The sequence below is a fragment of the Cynocephalus volans genome, chromosome X (assembly GCF_027409185.1).
Source record: "Cynocephalus volans isolate mCynVol1 chromosome X, mCynVol1.pri, whole genome shotgun sequence".
NCBI lineage: Eukaryota > Metazoa > Chordata > Mammalia > Dermoptera > Cynocephalidae > Cynocephalus > Cynocephalus volans.
This window is the reverse complement of record NC_084478.1, coordinates 134773028-134797624: the sequence shown is the minus strand read 5'-3', so window position 1 is coordinate 134797624 and position 24597 is coordinate 134773028.

Below are 24597 nucleotides of genomic sequence, written 5' to 3'. Positions count from 1 at the left end.
TTCATTAAATGATGGAGACTTAGCTAATATAGACACTTGCATTATTTTTATGTCATTCTGAAAATATGATGTTACATAATCTATTCTCCCCAAAATTCATTAATGTTGTCTACCCTTACTTTAAATTAGGAGCATGTAGATCACATGTTGAGTATCTGCTGTTTCTGTGCATTCATTCTAATATGTGTTCTTTTCTCCAGAGAAACATTCATAATGTTCCAAATTTTTTTCATCATGAGATTCAACTACTTCTTTATCTAATTGTAACTCCTTGGCCTTCTTTTTCACAATTAATTATCTTCAGTTATAAGCTAAAACTTGATGTCCCATCAGGGCTGTCTCCTTCAATTTCTTTAAACCTCATGATATATAATTCCTTTTATTGATTGATTTTAAAATATACCAAAAAATCCAATAATTCTTCCTTCATACTCTATTCTAAGAAATTAATTTCAAATATGGACCATGTTTTATGCTCAAAGATATTCAATACAGTGTTTAAAATAAGGCTCCTTTTGTTGTAAGTTTCAGCTAAAACTAGCTTTACAAATGAGGAGATTATTATTTCGTTCATCAAGAAAGATTGAACAACCGAGATATGGAAAAGACAGGGGGCAACTTTACCTCAGGAGCAACTGGACCAAGAATTCAAGTGCTGTCTCATGGGTCTATTTTTCTATGCATAGCTATTTTATTGCCTTTCACCACAAATCAGCTCTTGCCACATGACACTATTTGCAGCTGTGAATGCTTTCTAAGGCTCTTAATTTACACTTTTAGCCATAAAGGCGAAATGTTCTCTTAGATTACAAATCCAAAAACTCTCTATGGAAGGCAATGATTAGCCAAGCTTAAGGTCAGGTGGTAACACTTTGACCTTTCAACTAAGGCCTAAAGGGTAAGGTCATGCCAAAACATGACAGAACCTTTGATAACAATGTAGCTGAAGTAAGGATAGGAGCAATTTTCATAAGAAAGGATGAGAGATACTGGTTAGGAAAATAACAGGTAACTTATAAAAATGTAAACATCTGTAAACAACTCTGATGCTTAATAATCCCTGTTATGTTAAGAATTGCTGATACTATTGAAAGTAATGCTTAAAAAGAACTTTTAATAATGCAGATAAATTTCATTTATATAACTTCAAAAACAAGTAGTAGGATGCAAAAGTGTGTACACAGTGCTATTTTAATTATATAAAACAATTCATAGGAAAAATTACAAGAGCATGTAAAATATTAACAGATATTGACTACTGGTGTTCCTTTTGGATTCTTTATGCATACTTCTATTTTCTAATTTTATAAAACTTTCTAGAATTTATGACTTTTACAAAATAAAACCAAAAATCCTATTAAATAAACCCTCTTACATTTGACATTTTTCATCCCCATAAGCTTCTTTTACTACAGCAAATTCTCACTTACAGATTTAACTTCACACACAATTTGATAACAATTGTTACTCAAAATAATGGTCATTCATTTTTAAAACTTGTCTGCAGCAATATGCATTTCTAGTTATCACAACTGACAGCACAGCATGAAACGAATGACTAAAAATACTGCTGTTGCATGATGGAATCTGTCCCAATAAGTTCCTACAAATAAGTCCACACATTCTCCCTTCCTCCACAAGTTTCAAATTAAATTTCAGAACAGTGTTTTATTCAACCTTGATGTCTTAGCATTTACATTTAGATTTTTTGTGACAAATGTTTTGTTTTCATATATATATATATATTTCTAGGTTGCTTATATTTAGCTTTGGTAACACAGAGATTTCCTTAAAATAACCATATTCATGAAATAACAACTGCATGACATTAGGGAAAAAAAAGAATAAATAAATGACCGAGTGGCTTTTCATTTTACAAAATTGTTCATAATAGGTTTCTTTTAGATTACCATTTGAAAATGATTCTATTCAGAAAAAATACAAATTTTGTAAATATATCAATTTTATAACATGAGGTCCACCAGTGTACTGAAGTGAGGAATTACAAGGTCATTGTCCTGTAAGTTACAATTACACTAGTCAAAGTATGTTATTAATTAGATCTAATCTATGGAAAAAAAAAGTGTTAAAGAAGAGGTAGATTGGAAACATATGTTTAGTGCCAAACACTTAGACAAGAACAACTTCACATTTAATCTTCACAAAATTTTATAAAATGTATATTACTGTACCAATTTTACAAGCAAGAGGAAAAAAATTCAGAAAAGTTAAGAAATTTCCCAAGTTCAAGAAGCTATAAAATGTTATATCTGAGATTCAAACTTAGAAATTTCTAATTCAATATCCATAAGATTTCCATATGTTCAGATACAGAAACCAAAGGTGAGATGTGGGCAATATTACTTAAAAAGTAATATATTTCTTTTGAGGATAGTCTGGGAACAAACCAGGAGATTTACCATGATTAGAACTGTGATGACATAGCAATATAAAAATGTTGATTCAATCCATAACAGTATATAAATTTAGTTCAATTCCAGTAAAATCCCAGCAATATTTTATTAAAAAACTGTTCATCTGATCTAAAATTTATACAAAATGAGAATCTAAGAGTAAAAAATTTACAGAAACAATACCTAAAAGTGAGGTGAAATGTTTGCCCTAGTGAATATTATGAATTTATTACAAATCAATGTAATAAAAATGATGTGTATTTTTCCTTTTTCTTTCCTTTTCTTTTTTTTTTTTTTTTTTTTTTTGAGGAAATGACAAACCAAGAAAACAGAGTGATAAAACAAATCAGTGAGAAAAATGAATTATTAAGTAAATGGGTTGGTAAATGTGGTTTTCTCTGTGGAGAAGAGTAAAGGTTTATCCCTACCACACAAGGTATTAAAAAAAAAAAAAACTCTAAATGGATGAAACAACTACAGAAGAAAAAGATAAAACTATAAAGCCAATAAAGAAAAATTACAGTGTAGTACTCTGTTATCTTAACATTGTGGAAAGACTTCTTAAAATCATAAAAGCATGAACAATGATGGGAAAATAAGGAATGTGTCTATTCCACCCACTTCCAAAATAAGGATTTCAGTCCAAATAAAGGAAAGTTCACACCGTATAAAAGTTAAGAGGTAGATGGCAGACTAGAAGAAGACATATGAAATATCTAAAGCCAAAAAAGGATTTATATCTGGAATGTACAAGAAATTCCTAGAAAACAATGACAAAGAAAATCCAGTAGAAAAAAATGGACAAGGGGTATTAATAAATAATTATTATAATGAGAAAACAAATGACTAATAAAACATTAAGAAATGCTTAACTTTTATGAAAAAATGTATTAAAATATGTATTAAAATAGCTATATGATATGACTTTATTTCCATTAGATTGGCAAATTTTAAAAGGGCATGTAGAGTTGCTGAAGTTCACATGTACTGTCATGCTCATGTATGCTAATGAAAGTATTCCGGAGAGCATTCTGGAAGTATTTAGTGATATTAACTATGGGTATGACCTATAAGCAAGGGATCCCAAAGAAACTTAAATACAGATCCACAGGGCAACATGTAAGTGAGGTTTATCACAGTTTTGTTTGGAAGCAAAATCTTGAAGGGAACTTAAAGTATCCACCCCTAGGGAAATTGTGTGCAAAATGTAACAAGATTACAATGAAATGCTATGCATCAGTTAAAAACAAAAATAAGATAGATTTATAAATTCAAAGCACAATACTATTTTCATAAATTAAAAACTGCACGTAAAACAGCACTATATAATTTTAAAGATACACATATATTCAAATAATTATATGAAAGGTAGGTGGAAGCATTTACTTTAAATACACTGAAGTAGGTTTCAATTACAGAAAGAGGAGAAGAGGCATACCTACAGGAACTAAGAGGAAAATAAAAAATAAGCATAAAAAGAATAGCATAGCATAGACTCATGCTCGTGATGTACCAGGAATTAAGCAGTATGGTCAATTGAATTCTATGTACTGTACTTGAAATCTAAACAACAGAAAAAGCAGACCATGTTATTAACTTGCATTATATTAGATTTTCAATGAAAATATGTTGAATAAATGAAAGTGGGCAAAGCAAAAAGTGAAATTGTCAGGAAGGATGTAGATCAATATGTGTTGCTGATTATATCTGGATGGTAGAAATATAGGTGATATTTACATGTCGTATTAATTTAATCCTCACATAGTCATGTTGATACAGTTATTTCTTTTGTTTTAAATTGAAAATATATTACATTTACAAGTGAAAATAAAGCTATTTCCATTTTGCAAGCAAAAAGCCACCCACATGGGATCCTTAGCATTGGTATAATGATAAGCTAAGCCTTAAACTAGATGAAATCTTAGGAAACTGACAAGAGAGAACATTAAGTCATTTTTGGCCCTGGCACCCTTTCTTTAAAGCTGTACATTAATAATAGGTTTGGAACTAAACTTGGTTTGTGAATGACTATTACCTACATGGGAATTATGCTTTTGAAGCTGACCTACGGCTTGTATTTAGGTTGAGTTATGTCTGTTTTATTAGCATTTTTTTTCAACAAATAGCTATTATAACAGACTAATGGATCACAGACACATTGAACCTATATTTAATTTTATCCCATGACAGGTACATTCTTCCATAAAATAAGCAAATAGCCCTGTTTACATATAAACTGGAAACAATAGAACAAAGACCTGTTGAGAAATTTGTCACTTAGTGTAACTATTTGCAAGTGAGGAGACAAAATGGCACATTAGATGCCAATAAAATCCTTCAAGAAACCAATTAATTTAAAAATATACATGTTCTAACTTCCTATCCTATTTTTTGTAATGTTGAAGACTATAATCAATTCTTAAGTAGACGAATAAACTTCATATAGAAACTTCATTGCTCTCTTCACTCACATGAAACTAATTGAAATATTTTTGCCTCAGGTTATAGTAAATGCAAAACAAATGAGGAGAGAATTTCTCATTAGTTCAGAGGCACTGTTAAGAAATTTGTAAATATGAGGATATAGGCTGGGGTGATACTCACCTGTACTAAGTATCGAGTTAAAAAGAACTTATACATAAGTGGTATGCCCAGAATTCCTGAAATATGACAAAATATATTTCTTTGAAAACTGACGGAATGGGAGAAAAGTGTTTGCAAAATACACATCAAACAAGGGGCTAATATCCAGATCACATAAGGAACTCAAACAACTGAACAGCAAAAAAGGAAATAACCCAATTAAAAATTAGGCAAAGGACCCGAACAGACATTTCTCAAAAAATGACATACAGCAGCCAACAGGCACATGAAAAAATGCTCAACATCACTAATCATCAGGAAAATGAAAATTAAAACCATGATGAGGTATCATCCCAGTCTAGTTACAATAGCTATTATGAACAAAATAGAAAATAACAAATGCAGAGAAAAAAGAACTCTCCTACATTGTTGGTGGGAATGTAAATTGGTGCAGCCATTGTGGAAAACAGTATGTAGGTTCCTCTGAGAACTAAAAATAGATCTACTTTATGATCCAGCTATCCCACTCCTGGGTATATACCAAAAGGAAAAGAAATCAGTATATCACAAAGACACCTGCACTCCCATGTTCATTGCAAAACTATTCACAATAACCAAGAGAAGGAATCAACCTAAATGTCCATCAACAGATGAATAGATAAAACAAACAAACAAACAAACAAACAAAACTGGGGTATATACACACAATGGAATACTATTCAGCTATGAAAAAAATTGTGTCCACTCATTTGCAGCAACATGGATGGACCTGGAAACCATCATGTTAAGTGAAGTAAGCCAGGCACAGAAAGACAAATACTGTACGATCTCACTCATATGTGGAATCTTTAAAAAAAAAAATGGTTCTCATGGAAGTAGAGAGTAGAATAACAGTTACCAGAGTCTAGGAAGGGAGAGAGGGCAAAGGGCAGAGGGAGAGGAAATGGTGGACCAGTGGATACAGAACTGTGCTGTCTACCCTAAGTGAATCATTGTGCAGTATAAGCATGTATTGAAACAACACACTGTACTCCACAAATATGTACAAGTAAATGTTAAAATAAAAATTTTCTTTTAAAAATCCACCTTATCCCCATCCTATTGCACCAAAATGAATGATAAGTTGGTGAGGACATGGATGTGTTAGTAACTTTGATTAAATCATTTTACAGTGCATACTAGGTCAGAACATTAAATTGTACCCCATAAATGTACATGATTATTATTTGTAAATTGAAAATAAAAATAAATAAAATTTAAAAACAGAATGTTAGTTGTTCCTAACACACACACACACACACACACACAAGAATTGTTCTATAATTTATTTCACTAATTCTGGCTGCTTTATTCTCTTGTCAAATAACCTAATTGTTTACAAACAAAGAATTGTATAGGGCTTCTTTGTAAACTGTTGAAGAGCAGGAAGGAAAACATCTCTTTACAAGTGGCAGAATCTTATCATGATAGAACTTAATAAAAAGCTAAATCAATGAGAATTTTATTGAATAACTTAATCCCAAACTTCCATCATGATCAATGTCATGAGGAAATACAAGCTGATGACACTCTTCTGATTTCCAGAAATAAAAACAAATGTTCAAGCAACTCTACATCCTGAAGAACAAGGTTATATTTAGAATATAGAATTTCTTCAACTAAAATTCTAAAGAAATTTAAATGTTATTCAAGACATTCAATATGTGTAATTTGACTCCTCAAGTCACTGTTCTGTGTTTGCACATTTTAAGATTATCAGAAATCTGGTTCTTTCAGCCCAGAATATAAAAAACTGACCAAATATTATGGGATAAAACAAGAAGTGGTAAATATTTTACTTAAATATTTTTGAATGGGACCATAGGCAAATGAAATAGCAGTAACCAACAGACATATTTAGATCATTGGCCTAAAGAATTAAACCATGTCTACTCAAAAACAAAAGAATAATGAAGTAATCCCCCCCACAAAAAAAATCATACCACCAATTACCTTTTGAAAAATCTAAACATTTTATTGTAAATGAGTAGATAAATAAAACTACTGAACTATTAAGTTAGTTTACCTACTATTAGAAAAGTAAATTCTCCAGTTTCTAGTCCAGCTTGTAAGAAGCTTGGAAGTTGTACTCCATCCTGACAACAAATAAAAAAGCTTAAAAAACTGAAAAATTAACAACTCTTCTTAGAACCTTAAGAGAAATGAGGTCTCAGAGAAAACCACCACTCCCCAAATTGGAGAGACACAAAGGTGAATACAGAGAATCACAACTTACTGGAACAGAAACCAAGGAGGAGACACCTCCATGGGAACCTTGCTGGAGGCTCAGTGTGGCAACTCTGAGAGTTAAAGCTCCAGAAGAATCCAGCCATGGGGGATGGGCCACACTTCTGTGTGTTTATCTCCAAGAGCTGTCCCAGGCTTTAGTAGTGAATATGAGAGTAGGCAGAGGGGAAAAGAAAGCATTTTGAAAAACACAGAACATTTTGATCTTAACAAGCTCTGTCCTGAGGAAATATTTTTAACCTGAGCTTAACCTAAGGGGGTTTTACCAGTGACTAACTGACCTGGAAGAAAGAAGGTACCAAATGCCTGCCCATTCTAGTCATCCTGTCTCAACTGAGGGGAAGGAGGGACTCAAAATTCATAAGAAGGTCATAGTTTAGAGGCACAGGCTCTAATCATAAGATTACAGAATTCCTCCCATCTCCACTCACCTTACCTCCATTTTACAAAAGACCTGTTTATAACAGTTCCTTTATCCAGTCCATCATGTCTGGCTATCAAAAAAATTACAATGTATACCAAAAGGCAAAAAACAAAAAAACAAAACAAACAAACCAAAAAACCCCACAGTCTGAAGAAACAGAGAAATCATCAGAACCAAAGTCAGATATGACAGGGATGTAGGAATTATCAAACTGGAAATTTAAAACAACTATTATTAATATGCTAAAGGCTCTAATGAATAAAGTAGACAGCATGCAAGAACAGAAGGGCAATGTAAGGAGAAAAGAAAAATCCTAGGAAAGAACCAAAAAGAAATGCTAGAGATCAAAAACCCTATAACAAAAATAAAGGCCTTTCTCTCTCTTTAGGTATAGTGATGTTTTCTTTAAAAATCTGGATGCACCAATGTTGGGAGCATATATGTTTATGATTGTTATGTCTTCTTGGTGGGTAGATCCCTTTATCATTATCTAATGCCCTTCTTTGTCTCTCTTTATAGTTTTTGGTTTAAAGTCTATATTAACTGATATAAGAATAGCATGCTATATCTTTTTCCATCCTTTCACTTTTAGTCTGTAAGAGTCTTTATAGGTGAGGTGAGTTTCTTGTAGTCAGCATATGGTTGGGTCTAGTTTTTTAATCCATCCAGCCAGCTGATGTCTTTTGAGTGGGGAGTTCAATCCATTAACATTTAGTGTTGCTACTGAAAGATATTGTATGACTCCTGTCATTAAATTGCTATTGTGTTGTTGTTTTGAGTGTCTTTTGTTCCTTTCTTTCGCTGCTGTTCTATGACTTCGCAGTTTGTTGAGTTTTTGAAGTGGAGTGAGAATACAGAACTCAGAAATCAACCCACGTATTTACAGCCAACTGATCTTTGACAAAGGCACCAAGAACATACATTGGGGAAAAGACTGCCTCTTCAATAAATGGCATAGGGAAAACTGGATATCCATTTGTAGAACAATGAAACTAGATCCGTACTCTTCACCATATACCGAAATCAACTCAAAATGGACTAGATACCTAAAATAAGGCCTGAAACTTTAAAACTCCTAGAAGAAAACGTAGGGAAAATGCTCCAGGATTTACGACTGGGCAATGACTTTATGAATAACACCCAAAGAGCACAGGCAACAAAAGAAATAAGAAAAAGCGGGATTATATCAAACTAAAAAGCTGCACAGCAAAGGAAATAATCAATAGAGTGAAAAGACATCCTACAGAATAAGGGAAAATATTTGCAAAAAAATACATCTGACAAGGGATTAATAACCAGAATGTACAAAAAGCACAGACAACTTTACAGCAAAAAGTCAAATAATCCAATTAAAAAAAGGGCAAAGGAGCTGAAGACATTTCTCAAAGGAAGACATAAAAATGGCCAACAGGTATATCACTAATCATCAGGGAAATGCAAATCAAAACTACTTTGAGATATCACCTCATCCCAATCAGATTGGCTACTATAAAAAGACAGAGAATAACATATGTTGGCAAGGATGTGGAGAGAGAGGAACTCTCCTGCACTGTTGGTGGGACTGTAAATTAGCACAGCCATTATGGAGAACAGTATGGAGGTTCCTTAAACAACTACAGATAGATCTTCCATATGATTGAGCAATCCCACTTCTGGGGATATATCCAGAGGACTGCAAAACATCAGGTCAAAGGCATACCTGCCCTCCTATGTTTATTGCAGCTCTATTTACAATAGATAGGCAATGGAACCAACCTAAATGTCCACTGATGAATAACTGGATAAGGAAATTGTGGTAGGTATGCACAATGGAATACTACTCAGCTGTAAAAAAGGATAAACTTCTACCATTTGTGGCAACATGGATGAACCTGGAGAAAGTTATCCTAAGTGAAACGACCCAGGTATGGAAAGAGAAATACTGCATGTTCTCACTCATAACCAGGTGCTGAGTCCATAAATAAACGAACAATAAAGAGAGACAGAGAGAAAGAAAGAAAGAAAAACAACAGCAATCACAGTAATATACTGAACTTTTTGAAAACTACAGGTGGAAAAGTGGAGGGGAGAGAGGCTAATGAGGAATTGGTCAACAGACACAAAGAATGATTGTGTACTGTAATGATGAATAAGCTAACTGTACTGATCTGACTACCACACATTGCACACAATTATTGAAAATCAACATTGCACCCCACATGTATGTATGATAAATTATCTAAAAAATAATTTAAAAATTCCAAAAATAAATGTAAAAAAATAAAAATAAAAATTGTCCTTTTACTTTTCAACGTCTCCTATTAGACTATAAAATTTTCTAGGACTGTGGTTATGTTTGGTTTTATCAGTGACTGTCTTATTGTATGAAGTCAGTAAATAGCTTTTGAATTACTCCTTTATTGATTTTCCAGCTTAAGAAAAGGGTGGGAGGGGAGAGGAAGGGGGAAGAGAGGAATCCATAAAAGGACACGAAAATCAACTATATTGTATATCGATAAAATAAAATTTAAAAAATAAAAATTAAAAAAAAAATTTTTTTTAAATGGGAGAGAATCGCCCCACTGGAGAGGCCCGAGATTTGCAGAGACCATGCACTCCGTGGTGCCAGCACGTGAGGGAGCATGTAGGCCTCACCGCAACTGGACTCCATTCCCAGGCCGGCCAAGCACAAGCTGACCATAGAGGCACCCTGCTGGAGAGGCCCAAGATCTGCAGAGACCATGTGCCCCATGGTCCCAGTGCACAACTGAGCAGGTAGTCCTTGCTGCCACTGGACTCCATGTAACCTGGCTGAATATGCACTGACCAGAGACATACAATAATGACAAACTAGTGGACCATGAAGTCCCTTGCCACAATGACTAAACATCAAAGGAAAGATACCAGAAATATTAAAAATCAAGAAAGTACACCACCAAAGGGTAATAACTCTTAAGCTCTAGATCCTATAGAACAAAAAGCCCTTGAAATGTCTGACAAGGAATTTCAAGTGATAATTCTAAGGAAACTAAATGAGATACAAGAAAACTCAGCTAGCCAACATGATGAAATGAGGAAAAGTGTAAAGGACCTGAAAGAAGAAATGCACAAGGAAATCAGTGCCCTGAAAAAGAATGTAGCAGAGCTTGCTGAGCTGAAGAATTCATTCAAAAAAATAAAAAACACAACAGAGAGTTTAACCAGCAGGCTTGCAGAAGCAGAAAAGAGAACTTCTGACCTTGAAGATGGGCTGTTTGAAATAAACCAGGAAGACAAAAAAAAAAAAAAAGAAAAAAAAGAAAAATGAATTAAAGGCATTGAAAAAAATCTAAGAGAGATATCAGACAATGTTAAGTGCTTGAATATCTGAGTCATGGCTATTCCAGAAGGGGAAGATAAAGGAGATTTCATTGAAAACATTCAACAAAATAGTGACAGAAAACTTCCCAGTTTTAGGAAAAGACACAGATATTCAGGTTCAGGAAGCTCAAAGATCTCCAACTGTATTCAACTCAAAAAGGTCTTCTCCAAGACATGTTATAGTCGAATTGACAAAACTCAAAGACAAAGAGAGAATCTTAGAAGCTGCAAGAGAAAAGCATCAAATCACCTGTATGGGAGCCCCAATAAGACTAACATCAGACATTTCATCAAAAACCCTAAAAGCCAGAAAAGACTGGAAAGATATATTCAAAATACTAAAAGACAGAGAATGCCAGCTAAGCATACTCTACCACACAAGGCTATATATCCGAAATGAAGGGCAAATAGTATATTTCTCAGACAAACAAAAACTGTGGGAGTTCACTACCACACAACCACCCTTACAAGAAATTCTAAAGGGAGTACTGAATTGGGACCTCAAAAAATAACTACCACTGCCATAAAAACTCAAGAAAAATCAAAACCTACTAGTAAAATAAAAATGCCAACAAGGAAGAGAGAAAAAAAAAATTATCTACATCCCAAGAAACCAACAAATACAGAAGACAAACAGTAAATCAGAAAGAAATGAACAAAAGACACTTAAGACATCCAAACAAAAATAAATATAATGCTAGGAGTAAATCAACAGTTCTCAATAACAACTCAATGTAAATAGAATAAATTCCACAACCAAAAGACACAGACTGGCTGACTGGATTAAAAAGGAGGACCCAACTATATGCTGCCTTCCAGAGACCCACCTCACCTATAAAGACTCACATAGACTAAGACTGAAAGAATGGAAAAAGATTTACCATGTAAACAGAAATGAAAAATGAGCTGGAGTAGCTATTCTTATATCTGACAAAATAGACTTTAAATAAAAACCATAAAGAGAGATAATGAGGGCCACTGCATAATGATAAAAGGATTGATCCATCAAGAAGACATAACAATCATGAATATATATGCAGCCAATGTCAGTGCAGACAGATTTATAAAGCAAACTCTATTAGACCTAAAGAAGGAAATAGACACTAATACCATTATAACAGGGGACCTGAACACCCCACTCTCAATATTGGAGAGAACATCTAGGCAAAGAATCAGCAGAGAAATACAAGATCTAAAGAAGACTCTGGACGAATTGGACTTGGCTAATATCTACAGATTTTTCTATCCAACAACCTCAGAATATTCATTCTTCTCATCAGCACATGGATCATTCTCCAGGATAGATCACATGTTAGGTCACAAATCAAGGCTCAACAAATTTTAAAAAATTGGAATTATCCCATGTGATTTTTCACACCACAATGGATTAAAATTAGAAATCAATAACAAATGAAATTCTGGAAACTATACAAACACATGGAAATTAAACAGCATTCTACTTAATGACATATGGGTCCAAGAAGAAATCAAAAAGGAAATCAAAACATTTATTGAGACTAACGAAAACAATGATACATCATACCAAAATCTGTGGGATACTGCAAAAGCAGTACTAAGGAGGAAATTTATCAAATTAAATGCTTACTTCAGAAAAATGGAAAGATGGCAAGTGAACAACCTAATACTTCACCTTAAGGAAATAGAAAAACAAGAGCAATCCAAACCCAAAGTTATCAGATGGAAAGAAATCATTAAGTTCAGAACAGAACTTAATGAAACTGAAACCGAAAAAACAATACAAAAGATCAATGAATCAAAAAGTTGGTTTTTTGAAAAGATAAATAAAATTGACAACCCATTAGCATGGCTGACTAAAATAGGAAGAGAGAAGACCCAAATAGCAAAAATTTGAAATGAAAAGGATAATATTACAACTGATACCTCTGAAATATAAGGAATCATTAGAGACTACTATAAACAGCTATATGCCAACAAATTTGGAAATCTAAAGGAAATGGATATATTCTGGATACACACAAACTATCAAACCTGAGCCAAGAAGATGTAGAAAATTTGAATAGACCAATAACAATAAAAGAGATTGAAGCTGTTATCAGAAGACTTCTAACAAAGAAAAGCCCAGGAATAGATGGATTCACAGCAGAATTCTACCAAACATTCAAAGAGGAATTCCCTACAAATGATTCCAAAAGATTAAAAGAGAGGCAATTTTCCCAAACTCATTCTATGAAGCACCCTCATACCCAAGCCAGTAAAGATACAACTGAAAAAGAAAACTACAGGCCAATATCCTTGATTAATATAGACACAAAAATCCTCAATAAAATACTAGCTAACAGAATACAGCAACACATACGTAATATTATACACCATGATCAAGTGGGATTCATCGCAGGGATGCAAGGTTGGTCCAACATATGCAAGTCAATAAATGTGATACACCATGTCAATAAAATCAAAACAAGGACCATATGATGATCTCCACAGATGCTGAAAAACCGTTTGTAAAATTCAACACTCATTCATGATAGACTCGCTACAAGTTAGGTATAGGTGGAAAGTATCTCAACACAATTAAAGCCATATATAATAAACCCACTGCCAATATCATCTTGAATGAGGAAAAGCTTTCAGAAGGACAGGAACTAGACAAGGATGCCCCCTCTCACCACTCCTGTTCAACATAGTGTTGGACGTACTAGCCAGAGCAATCAGAGAAGAGAAGGACATAAAGGGCTTCCAGATTGGGAAAGATGAAGTCAAACTGTCCCTGTTTGCAGATGACATGATCGTATACATTGAACAGCCTAAAGCCTCCACAAAAAAAACTCTTGGAGTTGATAAATGATTTCCACAATGTAGCAGGATAAATATCAACACACAAAAATCAGTAGCATTTCTATTCTCCAATAGTGAACATGCAGAAAGAGAAATCCTGAGAGCTTGCCCATTTACAATAGCAACCAAAAAATAAAGTACGTAGGAATAGAGTTAACCAAAGATGCGAAAAATCTCTATAACGAGAACAACAAACCACTGCTGAAAGAAATTAAAGAGGACACAAGAAGATGGAAAGATATCCCATGCTCTTGGATTGGAAGATTCAACATTGTGAAAATATCCATACTACCAAAAGTGATATACAAATTCAATGCAATTCCCATCAAAATTCCAATGATACTTTTCTCAGAAATGGTGAAAACTTTCCAAACATTTATATGGAATAACAAAAGACCACGCATAGCCAAAGCAATGCTGAGCAAAAAAAAAATAATAATAATAAAATAAATAAATAAATAAATCAAATAAAGCTGGAGGCTTAACACTACCTGACTTTAAACGATACTACAAAGCTATAATAACCAAAACAGCATAGTACTGATATAAAAACAAACACACTGATCAATGGAATAGAATAGAGAATCCAGAAATCAACCCACACACCTACAGCCATCTGATCTTTGACAAAGGCACCAAGCTATACACTGGGGAACAGACTGCTTCTTCAGTAAATGGTGCTGGGATAACTAGATAACTGGATATCCATACCAGAGGAATGAAACTAGACCCATACCTCTCACCAAATACTAAAATCAACTCAAAATTGATTACAGAATTAAATATACACCCGGAAATAATAAAACATTTTAAAGAAAACTTGGGAGAAACACTTCCAGAAGTAGGACTGGACACAGACTTCATGAATATGACCCCAACAGCACGGGCAACCAAAGGAAAAATAAACAAATGGGATTATATCAAACTAAAGAGCTTCTGCACAGCAAAAGAAACAATTAAGAGAGTGAAAAGAAAACCAACAGAGTGTGAGAAAATATTTGCAAAATATACATCTGACAAAGGATTAATATCCAGAATATACAACAAACTCAAACAACTTTACAACAAAAAAACAAGTAACCCAAGTAAAAAATGGGTAAAAGAGCTGAATAGGCTTTTCTCAAGGAAAGATATATGGATGGCCAACTGACACCTGGAAAAATGCTGAACATCACTCAGCAATCGGGAAATGCAAATCAAAACCACACTGAGATACCATCTCACCCCAGTTAGGATGGATAATATCCAAAAGACTCTGACCATAAATGCTGGCGAGGTTGCGGAGGAAAAGGAACTCTCATACATTGTTGGTGGGACTTCAAAATGGTGCAGCCTCTATGGAAAATGGTATGGAGGTTCCTCAAAGATTTGCAGATAGATCTATTATATGAACCAGCTATTCCACTGCTGGGAATATACCCAGAGGAATGGAAATCATCGAGTTGAAGGTATACCTGTTCTCCAATGTTCACTGCAGCACTCTTTACAATAGCTAAGTGTTGGAACCAGCCCAAATGTCCATCATCAGATGAGTGGATATGGAAAATGTGGTATATCTATGCAATGGAATACTACTCTGCTACAAAAAGAATGAAATACTGGGATTTGCAACAACATAGATGGACCTAGAGAGAATTATATTAAGTGAAACAAGTCAGGCAAAGAAAGAGAAATGTCCCATGTTCTCACTTATTTGTAGGAGCTAAAAATAGATAAATAAATACACAAATAAACTGGGGGGCGGTGGTAGGGAAGAAGACATAACAATTACAATTCCTTGAAGTTGATATGACAAACAAGATATGAGGTTGTTGGGAGGGAAGTTGGGAGAGAGGAGGGAGGGAGGTTTCGGTAATGGGCCACAATAATCAACCACATTGTATATTGACATAATAAAGTAAAATTAAATAAAAGAAAGGAAAAGAATGAAAATAAATAAAATAGAAGAAAAAGAAATGGAGTTATGAAAGACATGACTATGGCTTTGACATTATAATGGCAAAATATAACTCTTCTCCCTCCTAGAAATGGAAGTCAATTAAAATATGCATCTGATAGACAATTCCTGTTTCTTCTTGCTTTTGTTAAAAAAATTGCACAACTCAAAGTGTTGAAATTTAATACAGAACAATAGAAAATATAAAACATTTAGAGAGAGCATAATTACAGTCTAAAGGAGAGAGACCAAGGGAGAAGGAGAGAGAATTAGCAAGCACTTTCCACCTTAGAGGGAATGGAAATGGCATAAAAACAGACACTCTGACCAATGGAACAGAATAGAGAACCCAGAAATTAGCCCATATACCTACAGCCATTTGATCTTTGACAAAGGCACCAAGAACATATATTGGGGGATAGACGCCTGTTTGATAAATGGTGCAGGGAAAACTGGATATCCATATGTAGGAGAATGAAACTATACCTGCACCTCTCATCATATACTAAAATCAACTCAAAATGGATTAAAGAATTATATATATGTCCTGAAACTATAAAACTCCTAATTGAAAACATAGGGGAAAATCTTCAGGAAGTAGGACTGGGCAAAGTCTTTATGAACACAACCCTAAAAGCACAGGCAACAAAAGGAAAAATAAACAAATGGGATTATATTAAACTAAAAAGCTTCTGCAAAGCAAAAGAAATGATTAACAGATTGAAAAGACAACCAACAGTGTGAGAGAAAATATTTGCAAAATATGCTTATGACAAAGGATTAATATCCAGAATATACAAGGAACTCAAATGAGTTTACAGTAAAAAATCAAACAACCAGATTAAAAAATGGGTAAAGGAGCTGAACAGGCATTTCTCAAAGGAAGATATACAAATGGCCAAAAGACACATGAAAAAATGTTAAACATCACTCAGCATGAGGGAAATGCAAATCAAAACTAAATTGAGGTATCATTTCACCCCAGTTAGACTGGCTGTTATCAAAGAAGACTGAGAATAACAAATGCTGGTGAGGATGCAGAGAAAGGGGAACCCTCCTACACTATTGGTGGGACTGTAAAATGGTGCAGCCATTATGGAAAATGGTATAGAGGTTCCTCAAACAACTACAGGTAGAACTGCCATATGATGGAGCAATCCCACTACTGAGGATATATCCAGAAGACTGGAAAACATCAGGTCAAAGGCATATCTGCCCTCCCATGCTTATTGCAGCTCTATTTACAACAGGTAGGCCATGGAACCAAACTAAATGCCCGTCATCAGATGAGTGGATAAGAAAAATGTGGTATATTTATACAATGGAATCCTACTCTGGGTAAAAAAGAATGAAATACTGCCATTTGCAGCAATGTGGATAAACTTAGAGAAAATTATGTTAAGTGAAATAAGCCAGGCACAGAAAGACAAAGACCACATTTCCTCACTTAAATGTGGGAACTAATAAAAAAATAAACAAGTAAACAAATAAATATCAGAAGCAATAAAAAGATACAACAATCACAAGAATACATTCAACTTTTTAAGAGAAGAGAACAGAACTGATGTTGCTGGAGGTGGGAAAAGGATGGGGGAAAAGGAGGAATTGGTTCAAGGCCACAAAAATCAATTACATTGTATAATGACATTGTATAATACAATTAAATTGTGTGTGTGAGTATATATACATATACATATACATATACATATACATATACATATACATATACATATACATATACATATACATATACACATATATAAATTATCCTGAGTTGAACATCAAAATTTCACACTGGTATTGATATTCAATGCTGTACACCACAGATATGTACAATGAACTATGTCCCAATTTAAAAAATCCTCAAATCTGCATTTAATGGAAGGAAGCAATCATCAAAGCAATCTGACTAAGCTCACTTGGTTATGTGTGCAGTTAGGTTAGAAATATGTGTTGCTGTTCATTAAAGCCCATGTGGAAGGATATTGGAAAGCAGAGGATAGGTGTTCAAGTGGTGATTCATGATGTAGAAAGAGAGAATGATAGAGATAAGCCACTACCACCATTTCCTTTTATAAATTAATCATAAGCCATGTACAGCAATCTATTATGAAGCATCTACGGATACCAGAATACGTTACCACTGAGCACAGGTACCCAAAGATACCTGTGTCTTCAAGAAAACCAATCAAGGGCTCAGTCATCATGGGTTAAAAGCAGCTTACATAAGACACACTAGCTCTTGGAGAATGGGGGAGAAATAAGAAGCTTGCTTTTATTTATGTATTTATTTTATTGATGATGATAACATTCAAATGTCAACTCCTCAGAAAAGATTTCCCCAGAACCGGTAGCTAAAGCACTGTCCTCTGCCCCACCACCACCACTCTCAACCACTGCTTCACGCATATAAATGTAAGTTACATAGTTGGACAATTTATATTCTTCACTTTAAGCTGAGGGCCTATAAAAATGTCTGACTCATAATAGGCACTCAAGAAGACATTTTTTTTTCTCAAATATTCTTTATAAAGTGCCATACCAAAATACCTATGAATGTGTGTGTGTGTGTGTGTGTGTGTGTAGTATTTATTTGTTTTCTGATGCTTATAACGGAATACGTGAAACTGGGTGATGTACATAGGAAATCAAATTTATTTCTTATAGTTGTAGACTGGGAAGTCCAAGGTCCAGGAAAAACATCTGGTGAGAACTCTTTACAGGGTCCTGTGGCAACCAGGTTATCATATGGTAAGGATGGCATGAACTCTTTAACATACTTGCTTGCTCTCCTTATAAAGCCATGAGTGCCACTCCCATGACAGCCCACTAAACTGTTAACCCATCAATCCATGAACAGATCAATCCATTCACCAGGGTGTAGTCCTCATGATCCAATCACCTCTTAAAGGCCCTACCTTTCAACACTGCCATAGTCTGATTTCCTACACTCTTAACACTTTCACAATGGGGATAAAGCTTCAATGACTTTGGGGGTGACATTCAGTGTGGATTCAATGTATTACAATGGTGATAAAGCATCAATGAATTTTTTTTGCTATGACTGCAAAGTATTTATTAGTTACTTATCAGATGGAGTCAGTAATTTCAATTATATCGGTATGGAGGCCTGATGGGTTGGACAATGACATTAAGGTTATAATAATCTACACTGAGGCACCATTCATTTTTTCCAGGCTTAAGAACAAGCCAAATTTGACTGCTAAATGCATAAGCAGTGGGGATAATCATGCCTTCTCTAAATAGATCTTGTATAATGGGTTTCAATCCCTGAAGTTTCTGTTTTCATTTAGATTATGCTTTTTCTTTTAACTAGGAAAGGTGTTAATTATTAACTATTTTAACTAGGAAGGAAGGTCCGTAAGATCCCATTTTTTCAAGCTCATTATAAGTTCCAAATACTGAATGTTTTACTCATTGGATCAGATTGTTCATGCTCAGCAGGAAATATTTTAGAACAATGAATGCTATGGGTATAAAAATTTTAAGCAAAGTAATAGTTCCAATGGTTTAGGGTAGCCATATCTATTTGTTTATATTTTATGTTCAGTAACTCCATTTTTATCAGCTTGCCCAGATGTGGGACAGAAGAGGAAGAGGAAGGGATAAAGCTTAAAAGCTGTAAGCAGTGAAATATCAAAAAATGGAATCAGACTCATACATCACCAGCCTACACACATCACACATCTTCCCCCACCCCCATCCTCCCACATATAAATACTAAGTCATTTTTCTCTTCACCAGTGGGATGAAGTGCTAAGGAGAAATTCATCTTCAGTGCTCAGTCCTCACCTACTCCTTATTCCTGACGTCTGGCTAACTGTGGACCTGCAGGTTTGGCCCCAAACCTTTCACGTCCCCACCTCCCTCCCTATTTACTCATAAACCTGCCCTTTCCCTTCCTTTCCTCCCTGCCCACTATCAGAGAACACTGCAGAGATATTCACACAACTTCTTTTCAGAAAGATTTTATTTTAATCATTGACATCCAAGTACCAATAAGATTGATGGAATATTTGGTCTCTCTACACAGTAAATTATTCATCCAGAGTTTCCTCTGAAGATGAGAGAGAGAATTATGAATCTTGGACCCCTTCTGGGCATAGGGCATTACTTGAAGTAGAATAATTTTCTGGGTCCTCTTGGTCCTTCTGTGGCTGATTTTGATTCTTTTTTTTTTTTTTTTTTTTTTTTTTTCCGTGACCGGTGCTCAGCCAGGGAGTGCACCGCTCATCCTTATATAGGATCTGAACCTGCGGCGGCGGGAGCGTCGCCGCGCTGCTAGCGCAGCACGCTACCGAGTGTGCCACGGGCTCAGCCCTTGATTCTTTTTTTAAAAATTCTGTGTAATAGAAAACTAATATTGTTGACTTTTTTCCTCCTTGGCATTTTTCTGAATTCTGTTGAAGGGTTTGTTTCACCTTCTCCACTCTCTTCTGCACCTGGTAGGGAAACAGGGTAAGCCAATAAAGACACTGATATAAGGAAGAGGCTGGGGAATTGAATGAAAGGGGGGCTTTATGATAATGGGTGGAGGTTGAAGAAGGGTTTTGTGTCAGATAAGGACGGGGTACAAGTCTTGGGTTGGGTATTGATGGGGAAGAAGAGGAGGTACATAAGTAGGTGTGGGGAAAATAGGATAATTTAGTCAGGCTCCCTCAGCTCAGGTCTGGTTGGGGGTCAAGCCGCACATTTCTTGTAAACAAGTTGTGTGTGGGTGGAGTTACTGCACATGTGCACGAATCTATCTTTTTAGTTTTGTTGCTATTGTGTGTTCTTCAGTTTGTTAAGCAGGCTGGGTGGCAGAGAGCTCATGTCTTAAAATAGAGCATGTTTACTCTGCTGGCAGCTGCTCAGTTTTCCTTTGAACTTTGCTGGTAGCAGTTGAGTTTCTGAGTTTCTCTTTGGACTGTTTAACTCTTAGACATGTGTGTGCTGATTAAAGACTATTCCTTTTTCAACCAAGGCTCCAAGGACCTTTTGCCAGTTATCTAGGTCATAGACTTGCATGTGAAGGGTTTGTGAACTGGCTTGAGGGGTCTGTGAGCTCCAGACCCAGCCCTACCTCTAAAATTTGCATAGTCAGAGTAGGATTCTGAGTGGGTACAGGAGCCAAAAAGCCCTTGGAGAAGAAGGAAATGCAGCTACTTTTGGACATGTGCCCCAGGGCCACTTTCCTATTGACTGGAATCTGGTTGCTGCTCACTGCACTGCAAGTCAGCATAGACCAGGCACGACAGCGGAAAACCCATTGGGAGAGGGAGGAAATGTGGCTGTCCTTGAGCATGTTGTGCTCAGTAGCCACTTTTCTGCTGACTGGAGCCTGGCTGCTGCTCATTCTGCTGCAAATTGGTCATGATCTGAAGAAGAAAGCAGAGTTGTTGTAAGCATGGATGAATGTCCTGGAGGATGACATGCAGTGACTGGCCACTCCAGCTTCTCACACCAGGGAAGACGATGAACCCAGTGGTGAGTTGGGGGAGACTGTGTGTCCCCAGGTATGACCTGTTGCACCTCAGAAAATGAAGCACGAGCAGCCTATGGGACCAGACAGGCAACCAGTGGGCAATCCACAGGTGACCCAATTTGCCACCTGTGTCTTGTATACCCAGGTTGAACTGGTTGACTTGGGGAGACAGTTTCAGCAGAAACAGGGAGCCCCTGGCTGTTGTGGTTATGGGATCTAGGGGTAGATAGTGTGATATGCTCTGGTGAGGAGATGGAAAAGTTGGCCTCCATCACCATACACCCATCCCCGAGGCAGTGGCTGCAGAATAGCCACAGATATGCACAAGGGCCAGGTAATCATTCCTTAATGGAATGGGTGAATGCAACTGCTTGAACCGTGTGGGCAAATACTGGAGAACTGCCCAAGATTGTTAGTAAATGGCAAATGTATGCTGAGTTAGTTCAAATAATTTGAGAGGCGATGATGTGGCAGTCCATGTTTAATGTGAACACTTGTGGCCCAGACGATGAAAATTTTACAGGCAGCATGAGAGACATAGTGCTGCAGAATGCCCCATCAACGTCCTTTGGATCACTGATGGCCATACTGGACCCGTACATTGGTCATCCTATACATGATTTAATGACCATTGATAGCCAGCTTGGGTGAAGTAGAGGATAGAAGACAAGCAAAAGGGATCTGAAAGGTGGCTAAGACCAAACCCCCAAGACATGCTTGGGACTTTATCCCAAGGGGACCAAGCAAGACTAGCCGTAAGCAGATGTGGCTCGACTTGCTTGCAGCAGGGGTTGATAGGACGAAAATTGAGCAGCAGCCAAATGCAGTTCTGTTTCTCTTGTGGAAGCAATTGCGCCCTGAACAGCATTTTCCTAAATGTCCGGAAACAGGTAGCAAGGAACGCTCAGTGGATTTAAAGGATTTTTTGATTGCTCCTGAGGAGGCAGATGAACTGTCACATTTTGACTAGGGAGCAGGCCAAGGTGCTTGTCTTCGGTGGGTAGGCGAGGACCGGAAGCTTCATGTTGAATTGGCAATGGTGAAGCTGATGCACTGGCTAAGGTAAGGTGGCTGGAGAGATCTCCAGAAGCTGATGTAGCTGGATGTCTACATTGGAGAATGCAGCATGCTGGCTGCAAGACTGGGTGGTCAGTGGCTCTCTGGGTGCCACATAAACCCAAGAAAAAATGCCCCTGATGGGGAGATGTGCTCCTGATGAGCAGATGGGTGCCCCTGATGGGCAGATAACTGGTGTGAGAGTGCCCCCTGACACTGTGGCAGGTGGATATTGTGGGACCACTGCCAAAGTCAGAGAATTACTGTTCTTCTGTTTGTATGGCCTTCTGGGGCCCCAGACCAGGTTAGATACCTATTCCTGCAACCATCCTTTCTCAGGATGGTAAACTGGCAAGTATCTTACCAGAGGGGTGAGAACTTCCCCTATTGATACCAATAACCCTTCTGTCTTTTCGCCCATAGTGTTCTGGCTGCAGGCACTGCACTAGAGTAGACTGGGTACATACATATATTGGCGTGATCATCTACTGAATATGCACTGAACTTCACATCAGTATAACTACAAGATTCCCATGGAAAATCACACCAATGATGACTAATAAACAGACATGTGTGATTAAAGGACAGAAATACAGGACAAGCATTAAGGACAAGCCTTAAGCCATATCGAACAGACAATAGGTTGTATAAATAAATGTGTCATTTATCCTCAGTAAGGGAACATCGTGGAAGATTTTTAACATGTAGATTGTATGGTGAGAGACCCTGAAGGGGTGGATTGTGGGGAAAATAGGATAATTTAGTCAGGCTCCCTTGGCTCAGGTCTGGTTGGGGGTTGAGCAGCACATTTTTTGTAAACAAGCTGTGTGTGGGTGAGTTAGTGCACATGGGCACCAATGTATCTTTTTAGTTTTGTTGCTATTGTGTGTTCTTCAGTTTGTGAAGCAGGCTGGCTGGCAGAGAGCTCATGTTTAAAAATAGAGCATGTTTACTCTGATGGCAGCTCCTCAGTTTCAGTTTTCCTTTGAACTTTGCCAGTAGCAGCTGAGTTTCTGAGTCTCTCTTTGGACTGCCTAGCTCCTAGATGTGTGTGTGCTGAATAAAGACTATTCCATCTTCAACCAAGGCTCCAAGGACCTTTTATCTCGTTACCTAGCTCATAGACCTGCATGTGAAGGGTTTGTGAATGGGCTCAAGGGGTCTGTGAGCTCCAGACCCAGCCCTAGCTCTGCAGTAGGATTATATGACCTTCACACTCTCTTTTTTCTCAGTTTCACAGGAGATCTTTCCCTTCTTCTTCCCTTCGGTGCTTGGGGTTTGATTTCGGCTTGTGGTTGGTTTCTCCATATGTTCAGTAGGCTCTGGTGGCTTCTCAGTATTGTTTCCCCCATCTCAACAATGGTAGCCTACTCAGGGCTCCTGACTACTCTCTAGGAAAATTAGGAGCCACACCCTTAGGTTTGATTGGCCAGCAAGAAGCTCCTGTAGACAATGGTAGCCCTGGGTAGCTTAGACATCACAAAGCACCATGCTTGACAGTTTTATATGGGGAGGGGAAGAATTAAAAATGCTGTGGTTATAGAAAAGGAGAAATTTCTCAACACCTCTTAAAGAGCCATCCCAAAGTGACTTCTCACTTTTTCTCATCTCTCCTGGATTACTAAGGGTGGATCATATGGCAGAGGAAAGTGTTTCCTCCAAGCCATTCCCCATGGCCACCCCATTCAGTTGTTAATTCTGTTGGCTCTCAGCCCTCAGTAATACCTACAATTTTGGATGTTTTATCGAAATTCCTTCCAAGCTAATGTGCCCATATTTAAATATCAGTAGTGATGTGTTATCTCATTTCCCTCCAGCACTTGGCTCTACAAGGCAACTTTCCCAGCTGTGTGTGTGTGTGTGTGATTGCTGGTTATACTTTAGGTAAGTTCCTCTCTACTCTGTTCATATTTATAACTTTCTTCTTTTAGAGAACCTTCTATCAAATCAGTATCATCAGGTTTATGGGCCTCCCCCATGGTAATGGTTGAATGAATACCTTGGCTTTTCCACAAGGGTGTCATGGATGTTTTTCCCTAAAGTTTAAGGATTAGAATTTTTTTTTCTTTTGCAACAGAGGCGTGGGAAGAATCAGCTGAAGCATTTTTCTCTCTTCCTAATGAGTTATCCACTTTTAAGTATATGACCTCTACATTTAACATAGTAAGTTCTCTTCCTCCACATAAGTGACCACCCAATGGGCTTGTATATTGAAAGAACTATCAGTCTTTCTCCTGAGCTCTCTAAAGAA